The sequence below is a fragment of the Onthophagus taurus genome, chromosome 10, assembly GCF_036711975.1.
Source record: "Onthophagus taurus isolate NC chromosome 10, IU_Otau_3.0, whole genome shotgun sequence".
NCBI classification, from domain to species: domain Eukaryota; kingdom Metazoa; phylum Arthropoda; class Insecta; order Coleoptera; family Scarabaeidae; genus Onthophagus; species Onthophagus taurus.
In genome coordinates, this window is record NC_091975.1 from 6,658,487 (window position 1) to 6,670,282 (window position 11,796).

Here is an 11,796-nt window from a genome sequence, read left to right on the forward strand (position 1 = left end):
AGAAAATCATAACTTCCGGGTTTATGGAAACTAAGAAATTATTTATGGCACACCAAATCTGCATAAACTTTGCTTTAAAATCTTAGTTATTTCAGCTTGATATCTCAATTTGTTTTTGAGATACGATTTTTTAAACTTTTTTTTGAATCCACTATAATTAATGATACAGAGTTGGGATTAAAAAAACATAACTTCCGTGTTTATCGAAACTAAGAAATTATTTATGTTACACTAAATCTGTACTAAATTTGCTTTAAAATGTTAACTATTTCAGGTTGATATCTCAATTTATTCTTGAGATACGATTTTTTAAACTTTTTTTTGAATCAATCACAATTAATGATACAGAATTGTGATTAAAAAGTCATAACTTCCGGGTTTATGGAAACTAAGAAACTACTTATGGCACACCAAATCTGTATTAAATTTGCTTTAATATGCATTTAATTTCACTATGATATCTCGAATCGTTTTTGAGATACGATTGTTTAAGTTTTTGTTCTTAAAATCTAATAGTTAAATTTATAGACTCGGATTAAAAATCATAACAACGGTGTTTATAGAAACTAAGAAATTATTTATGTCATATCAAATCTCTATTAAATTTGCTTTAAAATGTTAACCATTTCAGCTTGATATCTCAATTTGTTTTTGAAATACGATTTTTTAAACTTTTATTTTTTTAAATCAATCAATTAATGATACAGGGTTGGGATTAAAAAATCATAACTTCCGGGTTTATGAAAACTAAGAAATTATTTATGGCACACAAAATCTGTATAAAATTTGCTTTAGAATGTTAATTATTTCACTTTGATATCTCAATTTGTTCTTGAGATACGATTTTTTAAACTTTTTTTTGAATCCACTATAATTAACGATACAGAGTTGGAATTAAAAAATCATAACTTCCACGTTTATAGAAACTAAGAAATTATTTATGTCACACTAAATCTGTACTAAATATGCTTTAAAATGTTAATTATTTCAGTTTGATATCTCAATTTGTTCTTGAGATACAATTGTTTAAACTTTTTTTTAATCTATTACAACTAATGAAACAGAGTTGGGAATAAAAAAATATAATTTCCGGGTTTATGAAAACTTTACTTGTGGCATACAAAATCTGTATTAAATTTGCTTTAAAATGTTAACCATTTCAGCTTGATATCTCAATTTGTTCTTGAGATACGGTTCTTTAAACTTTTCTTTTTTATATCAAATACAATTAATGATACAGAGTTGGAATTAAAAAATCATACCTTCCACGTTTATAGAAACTAAAAAATTATGAATGTCACACTAAATCTGTACTAAATTTGCTTTAAAATGTTAATTATTTCAGTTTGATATCTCAATTTGTTCGTGAGATACGATTTTTTAAACTTTTTTTTGAATCAATCACAATTAATGATACAGAGTTGTGATTAAAAAGTCATAACTTCCGGGTTTATGGAAACTAAGAAACTATTTGTGGCACACCAAATCTGTATTAAATTTGCTTTAATATGCATTTAATTTCACCATGATATCTCGAATCGTTCTTGAGATACGATTGTTTAAATTTTTGTTCTTAAAATCTAACAGTTAAATTTGCAGACTCGGATTAAAAATCATAACAACGGTGTTTATAGAAACTAAGAAATTATTTATGTCATATCAAATCTCTATTAAATTTGCTTTAAAATGTTAACCATTTCAGCTTGATATCTCAATTTGTTTTTGAAATACGATTTTTTAAACTTTTATTTTTTTAAATCAATCAATTAATGATACAGGGTTGGGATTAAAAAATCATAACTTCCGGGTTTATGAAAACTAAGAAATTATTTATGGCACACTAAATCTGGATAAAATTTGCTTTAGAATGTTAATTATTTCACTTTGATATCTCAATTTGTTCTTGAGATACGATTTTTTAAACTTTTTTTTGAATCCACTATAATTAATGATACAGAGTTGGAATTAAAAAATCATAACTTCCACGTTTATAGAAACTAAGAAATTATTTATGTCACACTAAATCTGTACTAAATATGCTTTAAAATGTTAATTATTTCAGTTTGATATCTCAATTTGTTCTTGAGATACAATTGTTTAAACTTTTTTTGAATCTATTACAACTAATGAAACAGAGTTGGGAATAAAAAAATCATAATTTCCGGGTTTATGAAAACTTTACTTGTGGCGTACAAAATCTGTACTAAATTTGCTTTAAAATGTTAACCATTTCAGCTTGATATCTCAATTTGTTCTTGAGATACGGTTCTTTGAACTTCTCTTTTTTATATCAATCACAATTAATGATACAGAGTTGGAATTAAAAAATCACACCTTCCGCGTTTATAGAAACTAAGAAATTATTTATGTCACACTAAATCTGTACTAAATTTGCTTTAAAATGTTAATTATTTCAGCTTGATATCTCAATTTGTTTTTGAGATACGATTTTTTAAACTTTTCTTTGAATCCACTATAATTAATGAAACAGAGTTGGGATTAAAAAAACATAACTTCCGTGTTTATCGAAACTAAGAAATTATTTATGGCACACCAAATCTGTATGAAATTTGCTTTAAAATGTTAGTTATTTCAGTTTGATACCTCAATTTGTTCTTGAGATACGATTCTTTAAACTTCTCTTTTTTAAATCAATCACAATTAATGATACCCAGTTGCAATTAAAAATCATTACTTCCGCGTTTATAGAAACTAAAAAATTATTTATGTCACACTAAATCTGTACTAAATTTGCTTCAAAATGTTAATTATTTCAGTTTGATATCTCAATTTGTTCTTGAGATACAATTGTTTAAACTTTTTTTGAATCTATTACAACTAATGAAACAGAGTTAGGAATAAAAAATCATAACTTCCGGGTTTATGGAAACTAAGAAATTATTTATGGCACAACAAATCTGTATTAAATTTGCTTCAATACGCATTTAATTTCACGATGATATCTCGAATCGTTCTTGAGATACGATTGTTTAAGTTTTTGTTCTTAAAATCTAACAGTTAAATTTGCACTCGGATTAAAAATCATAACAACGATCTTTATAAAAACTAAGAAATTATTTATGTCACATCAAATCTCTAATACAGATCTAATACCTAATACAGATCGTTGAGAAATTTTAACTCAATTTTGATAACTGTTAACGTTTGCTAAGAAACTATTTCATAAATTTGAAATTTTCATCTCAAATTTAATCTTAACGTGAAGTTTCTGGAATTGTAGTATTGTGATGCAGGCTAGAAAGACAAAAGGGAGAAACAAAAGCTGTAACACGATGAAAGAAAAAGAACAACAAACAGGAACGAAACATGACACCGGCACCTTGTGAGATAAGATGAATAATAGAGTTCGTCAATTTGTATAAAGGGGTAATGCATGCACAAGGTTGAGAAAGATCCCAGGTGTAGGTTGCGATTGTACCGGAACTTCTCCCGGATTCAGGAAATGAAAATTTTATACGCTTGACAACGTACAACGTATGTTTTCTCAACGACAAATTTAAATCGTCGACACGGAAAGGGATTTTATCGACTCCTTTTCGAATGTGAAATTTTAACATGAAATGTTGGCACTTTGACGTACATTTCAGTTTGGCAAACATTCATATTAAAGTGTAATTTGGAAACGACTCAAATAAATAATATCAATGGCGTTCGCGTATGGTCCTCTGCGTTCCAGTTTTAATTCGTGCAATATTGCGAAATTCGACGGAAAAAGTTATGATCTACGGCCGGCGGTGTCGCGTTTCCGCCGCTTTATTGGGAACGATAAATATTTGAGTTTTTGGCCAACCCCTTTTTTTAAATGTGTTTGTTGCGCGCTCGAAAAGCTCGATTAATTATAATTTTGCGTACTAAAAAAACGGACCGAAAAAGTTTAAATAATTCTATCCATTTTGAATTAGGAGTGTTTAAAAGAATCGGTTATGCGAAATTTACGTACCTAAAACTGCTTTCGAAACGGAAATAGTCCAACATCCGTAGGGTTTCCGCAAACCAGTGCCATCATGTTAATTATGGCGTAAATCAATTGTAAATGGGGAGGGCCGCATATGGTGCCCCAATGTTACAACATAGCTCTATGATCGATTTCCGTGTCATCTATCGCGGTTCCCGAGCCGCCACTGCCTCCGGTTGCATTATTAAATTATAAATTAGCGTTGGAATTGAACGTGTCAATCCTTAATGGAAGGGTACACGAAAATTCAAAACGGTAATTATCCGTTAAAATTATTCTAATACACTAAAACCTCGATATAATCTCCACGTGACTACATCCCGGGAATAGCCACACAGCTCAATAATAATTGGACCAATTGAATGAGGAATGTTGACAAAAGCGGAATTTTCGAAACTTGGGAAAAATTCCAGAATCATCAATTAATTAATGTGGAATAACCCAAAAAACACGTTAAAAATAAAAAGAAAGTGACCAACACTAGATTAACTTCAGCTATAAAACTTCTATTATATGATAACTAACTTCAGGTTTAAAATGTCAACCTCAATTTTGACAAATTTGTAATCTTTATTAAAAATCCTTTAAAATGAGTACAAACACGACATATTTATCTTCAATATTAATGAAGTTATGGTCAACTTCCGGTTAAGAATGTCAACGTCAATTTTGACATATTTGTAATCATTTAAAATGAGTCCAAACTTTTAATTCTAATATTACTCGAGATATAAGCAACTTCCGATTTGAATTTTTATAAAATGTCTTAATATTTATCACAAAAACAAAAATATAATAAAAAAAATCAAAAATTAAGGTTGGTATTAATATTTAAAAATTAAATTGCTTGTTGCTAACTTCGTGTTTAATGTTTTTTATTCTAACTTTTTTGTTTTTTGAGATAAGTGGACTCATTTTGAAGGTATTTTAATGAAGATGACAAAAGATAACTCTGTTTCATTAGTTGTAATAGATTCAAAAAAAGTTTAAACAATTGTATCTCAAGAACAAATTGAGATATCAAACTGAAATAACTAACATTTTAAAGCAAATTTAGTACAGATTTAGTATGACATAAATAATTTCTTAGTTTCTATAAACGCGGAAGTTATGATTTTTTAATTGCAACTGTGTATCATTAATTGTGATTGATTTAAAAAAGAGAAGTTTAAAGAACCGTATCTCAAGAACAAATTGAGGTATCAACCTGAAATAACTAACATTCTAAAGCAAATTTCATACAGATTTGGTGTGCCATAAATAATTTCTTCGTTTCTATAAACGTGGAAGTTATGATTTTTTAATTCCAACTCTGTATCATTAATTATTATAGTGGATTCAAAAAAAAGTTTAAAAAATCGTATCTCAAAAACAAATTGAGATATCAAGCTGAAATAACTAAGATTTTAAAGCAAATTTTATACAGATTTGGTGTGCCATAAATAATTTCTTAGTTTCCATAAACCCGGAAGTTATGATTTTTTAATCCCAACTCTGTTTCATTAATTATAGTGGATTCAAAAAAAAGTTTAAAAAATCGTATCTCAAGAACAAATTGAGATATCAAGCTGAAATAACTAAGATTTTAAAGCAAATTTTATACAGATTTGGTGTGCCATAAATAATTTCTTAGTTTCCGTAAACCCGGAAGTTATGATTTTTTAATCCCAACTCTGTATCATTAATTGATTGATTCAAAAAAATAAAAGTTTAAAAAATCGTATCTCAAAAACAAATTGAGATATCAAGCTGAAATAACTAAGATTTTAAAGCAAATTTTATACACATTTGGTGTGCCATAAATAATTTCTTAGTTTCCATAAACCCGGAAGTTATGATTTTTTAATCCCAACTCTGTTTCATTAATTATAGTGGATTCAAAGAAAAGTTTAAAAAATCGTATCTCAAGAACAAATTGAGATATCAAACTGAAATAATTAACATTTTAAAGCAAATTTTATACAGATTTGGTGTGACATAAATAGTTTCTTAGTTTCTATAAACGTGGAAGTTATGATTTTTTAATTCCAACTCTGTATCATTAATTATAGTAGATTAAAAGAAAAGTTTAAAAAATCGTATCTCAAAAACAAATTGAGATATCAAGCTGAAATAACTAAGATTTTAAAGCAAATTTTATACAGATTTGGTGTGCCATAAATAATTTCTTAGTTTCCATAAACCCAGAAGTTATGATTTTTTAATCCCAACCCTGTATCATTAATTGATTGATTCAAAAGAATAAAAGTTTAAAAAATCGTATCTCAAAAACAAATTGAGATATCAAGCTGAAATAACTAAGATTTTAAAGCTAATTTTATACAGATTTGGTGTGCCATAAATAATTTCTTAGTTTCCATAAACCCGGAAGTTATGATTTTTTAATCCCAACTCTGTTTCATTAATTATAGTGGATTCAAAAAAAAGTTTAAAAAATCGTATCTCAAGAACAAATTGAGATATCAAAGAGAAATAATTAACATTTTAAAGCAAATTTTATACAGATTGGGTGTGCCATAAATAATTTCTTAGTTTCCATAAACCCGGAAGTTATGATTTTTTAATCCCAACTCTGTTTCATTAATTATAGTGGATTCAAAAAAAAGTTAAAAAAATCGTATCTCAAAAACAAATTGAGATATCAAACTGAAATAATTAACATTTTAAAGCATATTTAGTACAGATTTAGTGTGACATAAATAATTTCTTAGTTTCTATAAACGTGGAAGTTATGATTTTTTAATTCCAACTCTGTATCATTAATTATAGTGGATTAAAAAAAAAGTTTAAAAAATCGTATCTCAAAAACAAATTGAGATATCAAGCTGAAATAACTAAGATTTTAAAGCAAATTTTATACAGATTTGGTGTGCCATAAATAATTTCTTAGTTTCCATAAACCCAGAAGTTATGATTTTTTAATCCCAACCCTGTATCATTAATTGATTGATTCAAAAAAATAAATGTTTAAAAAATCGTATCTCAAGAACAAATTGAGATATCAAAGTGAAATAATTAACATTTTAAAGCAAATTTTATACAGATTGGGTGTGCCATAAATAATTTCTTAGTTTCCATAAACCCGGAAGTTATGATTTTTTAATCCCAAATCTGTTTCATTAATTATAGTGGATTCAAAAAAAAGTTTAAAAAATCGTATCTCAAGAACAAATTGAGATATCAAAGTGAAATAATTAACATTTTAAAGCAAATTTTATATAGATTGGGTGTGCCATAAATAATTTCTTAGTTTCCATAAACGCGGAAGTTATGATTTTTAATCCTAACTCTGTTTCATTAATTATGGTGGATTCAAAAAAAAGTTTAAAAAATCGTATCTCAAGAACAAATTGAGATATCAAAGTGAAATAATTAACATTTTAAAGCAAATTTTATACAGATTGGGTGTGCCATAAACAATTTCTTAGTTTCCATAAACGCGGAAGTTATGATTTTTAATCCTAACTCTGTTTCATTAATTATAGTGGATTCAAAAAAAAGTTTAAAAAATCGTATCTCAAGAACAAATTGAGATATCAAAGTGAAATAATTAACATTTTAAAGCAAATTTTATACAGATTTGGTGTGCCATAAATAATTTCTTAGTTTCCATAAACCCAGAAGTTATGATTTTTTAATCCCAACTCTGTTTCATTAATTATAGTGGATTCAAAAAAAAGTTTAAAAAATCGTATCTCAAGAACAAATTGAGATATCAAAGTGAAATAATTAACATTTTAAAGCAAATTTTATACAGATTTGGTGTGCCATAAATAATTTCTTAGTTTCCATAAACCCAGAAGTTATGATTTTTTAATCCCAACCCTGTATCATTAATTGATTGATTCAAAAAAAAAAAAGTTTAAAAAATCGTATCTCAAGAACAAATTGAGATATCAAAGTGAAATAATTAACATTTTAAAGCAAATTTTATATAGATTGGGTGTGCCATAAATAATTTCTTAGTTTCCATAAACGCGGAAGTTATGATTTTTAATCCTAACTCTGTTTCATTAATTATGGTGGATTCAAAAAAAAGTTTAAAAAATCGTATCTCAAGAACAAATTGAGATATCAAAGTGAAATAATTAACATTTTAAAGCAAATTTTATACAGATTGGGTGTGCCATAAACAATTTCTTAGTTTCCATAAACGCGGAAGTTATGATTTTTAATCCTAACTCTGTTTCATTAATTATAGTGTTTCAAAAATTAAGGTTGGTATTAATATTTAAAAATTAAATTGCTTGTTGCTAACTTCGTATTTAATGTTTTTTATTCTAACTTTTTTGTTTTTTGAGATAAGTGCGTCATCTTTGGACTCATTTTGAAGGTATTTTAATGAAGATGACAAATATGTCAAAATTAAAAGTTGAAAGTTCGAACTTTTTGGTTTTTTGAGATAAATGCGTCATGTTTGGACTCATTTTAAAGGTTATTTTATGAAGATTACGAATATAATAATAAAATTAAAGTTGACATTGACAACTGAAAGTTTTTTTCACGATTAAACCCAAATGTTTCTTGTTCTCGTTCTAGTTTTAGTTCGATAAAAATATACAACATAGTAGCACGTCTCTCAAGACGGCTAAACCCGAATGATTCTAATTCTAGGTCTTGTGTTAGTTCTAGTGATAGAGTTAATGTGAAACTAGAACTAACACTAGACCAAGAACTAAAATCATTCGGATTTAGTCCCACGTCTCTCAAGACAGCTAAACTCGAATGATTCTTGTTCTAGGTCTAGTGTTAGTTCTACTTTTACAGTGTTTTTTCTAGTTTCACTAGCCTTACCACTAGAACTAACACTATACCTAGAACTAAAAAACTGTTATTAATGAAAAAAATATCTCAAAAGATACATTTTTAGCTCCATCAACATTTTAACCGACACCATAAAGAAGTAATATTTGTTATAGCTATTAGTTATCTCTTTGAACCTACGCCCTGCTCCCAAAAGGTCTAAAAGGCACATAGAGTAAACGAAGCCCCCGATGCTCCCAATGAAATATCGACCACCACCCATTCACTCCCTTTTGCACCAAAACTAATATCGCTCCGGATATTTTCTGGTACGTCCATCGCGGCAATTGGCTCGGTACAAAAGCGGCTTCATCTTTTTTAATTAGTCCTTTGACGTTGCTTAACAGATAGCCGACGAAGGAAAACGGCAGCGGGGTTGAAACGAATAGGGTGGAAAATAGAGGAAGAAAAGGGGCGGTTTCTGGGGTTTCTTTCCCTTAACGTCACAGATGGACGTCTTAATCGATGGGCGAGATTAACTTTTATTTCTGCATAAATTGGAGCGACGCCGAATAAACTGCTTTAATTTTCACGCGGAAATTACGCCACCCTCTCCGACATAGATAGATCGTTTCAGAGCTTTTATATCACGAGTAATACGTTACCGAGTGGTCGTAGTCCGTCTTGGTAACGTGAGAAGAATGAATTTAAATTTACTTGATCTAAACAAACAGGTGTTGTGTTTGTAACTTTTAAAGTTTAAGACTTAAACATGTGGAGATGATGGATTAGTTAATAAGAGAAATATTTTTGTGAAAATAAATTATTTTGAGACAATTATTACCATTGTTTATTACTCCCCATTTATATATAGAAAGAACGGTAAAGTAATTAAGCGAAAATTTATAAAGCCCCCCTTGCGCTTATCGGTTTGCAGGTATCTTTTTTATTCCAACTGGCGAGAACTTGGCAAAGAATACCCTTTTAATTGCCGCCGTTTCGCGAATTAAATGTTGCGTAACTACCTGGAAGAAAAGAATTACCTAACATCGTTGCAATCTCGAATTAGAACAGCGCGATATGAAATCGACGAACACTTTTAACTCGCAGCATTTTCGTAGTTCTTTTTTAAAAAGTTCTTTTTTCTTTTTTTAACCCGATTCCGGGCTTTCCCCTATAAATCTCAACCCTTGAAGCAAAATCGTCGAGATTTATTGCAGTTGAGGAACTTGTTTCAATAAGTAACGGTCCGATAATGGCTTTATACGCAATATCCGGTACTAAAAAATCGGTCTTTTCTCGATTTGAATCCTAAAATTACACTTTAGTTCATTAAACCCTTCAAGCTCCTTTACATTATCATCGAAAGTTTATCAGAGAAGAATTTAAAATAATATATATTTAAGTTCGCTTTGATTTTGATTCATTTTCATTACGAAATAGACAAAGTTATAGTCGACTAGAACAACGAAATGGTTATAACTTCATAACATTACTCTATATGTTTCACTTTAAGATTCTAATTTAGTGTGATGGTATTCTATTTTTATAATATATAACGATAAAAATATTTTTAAGTCGTGCTATTAATATTATCTCGCGATCATATTAGAATCTAGTTCGTGTTATCCCTCAAGTTGCATTGAACTAAAACTAGAACTAACACTAGACCTAGAACTAGAAACTAAATCTTTAACACATGAAATATTGACTAAATATGCTTCAAATTGCTGTTTAGTTCACGATGATATCTCAATTAGTTATTGAGATATGATTTTTTTAAGATTAATCCTTTTTATTTCAAAATCTATAATTATAAATGTGCAGAGTTGTATTCAAATAATCGTAAGTTTGAAATTTGAAGTTTTGAAGAAATGATCTTTAACACATTAAATACTAACTAAATATGCTTCAAATTGCTGTTCAGTTCATGTTGATATCTCAATTAGTTATTGAAATATGAGTTTCTAAAGATTAATGAATTTTAATCTAACATCTAGATTGTAACTTTTCAAAGTTGTATTCAAATAATCGTAATTTTGATTTTTGAAGTTTTGAAGAAATGATCTTTAACACATTAAATACTGACTAAATATGCTTTAAATTGCTGTTTAGTTCACGATGATATCTCAATTAGTTATTGAGATATGATTTTTTTAAGATTAACCCTTTTTATTCTAAGATCTATAATTATAAATGTGCAGTGTTGTATTCAAATAATCGTAAGTCCAAAATTTGAAGTTTTGAAGAAATGATCTTTAACACATTAAAAACTAACTAAATATGCTTCAAATTGCCGTTTAGTTCATGTTGATATCTCAATTAGTTATTGAGATATGAGTTTCTAAAGATTAATGAATTTTAATCTAACATCTCTGATTATAACTTTGCAGAGTTGTATTCAAAAATTAGTAATTCAAATGTTTAAAGATTTGAAGAAATGATTTTTAACACATTAAATACTGACTAAATATGCTTTAAATTGCTGTTCAGTTCATGTTGATATCTCAATTAGTTATTGAAATATGAGTTTCTAAAGTTTAATGAATTTTAATCTAACATCTATCATTATAAATTTGCAGAGTAGCGTTCAAAAACTCGTAATTCTGATTTTTGAGGTTTTGAAGAAATGATCTTTAACACATTAAATACTAACAAAATAAGCTTCAAATTGCTGCTCAGTTCATGATGATATCTCAATTACTTATTGAGATATGAATCTATGATTAAAACTTTGCAGAGTTGTATTCAAAAATTCGTAATTCCGAAATTTGAAGTTTTGAAGAAACGATCTTTAACACACTAAATACTGACTAAATATTCTTCAAATTGCTGTTTAGTTTATGATGATATCTCAATTAGTTATTGAGATATAAATTTCTAAAGATTAGTGAATTTTAATCTACCATCTATGAATATAAATTTGCAGAGTTGCGTTCAAAAACTCGTAATTCTGATTTTTGAAGTTTTGAAGAAATGATCTTTAACACATTAAATACCAACAAAATAAGCTTCAAATTGCTGCTCAGTTCATGATGATATCTCAATTACTTATTGAGATATGAATCTATGATTAA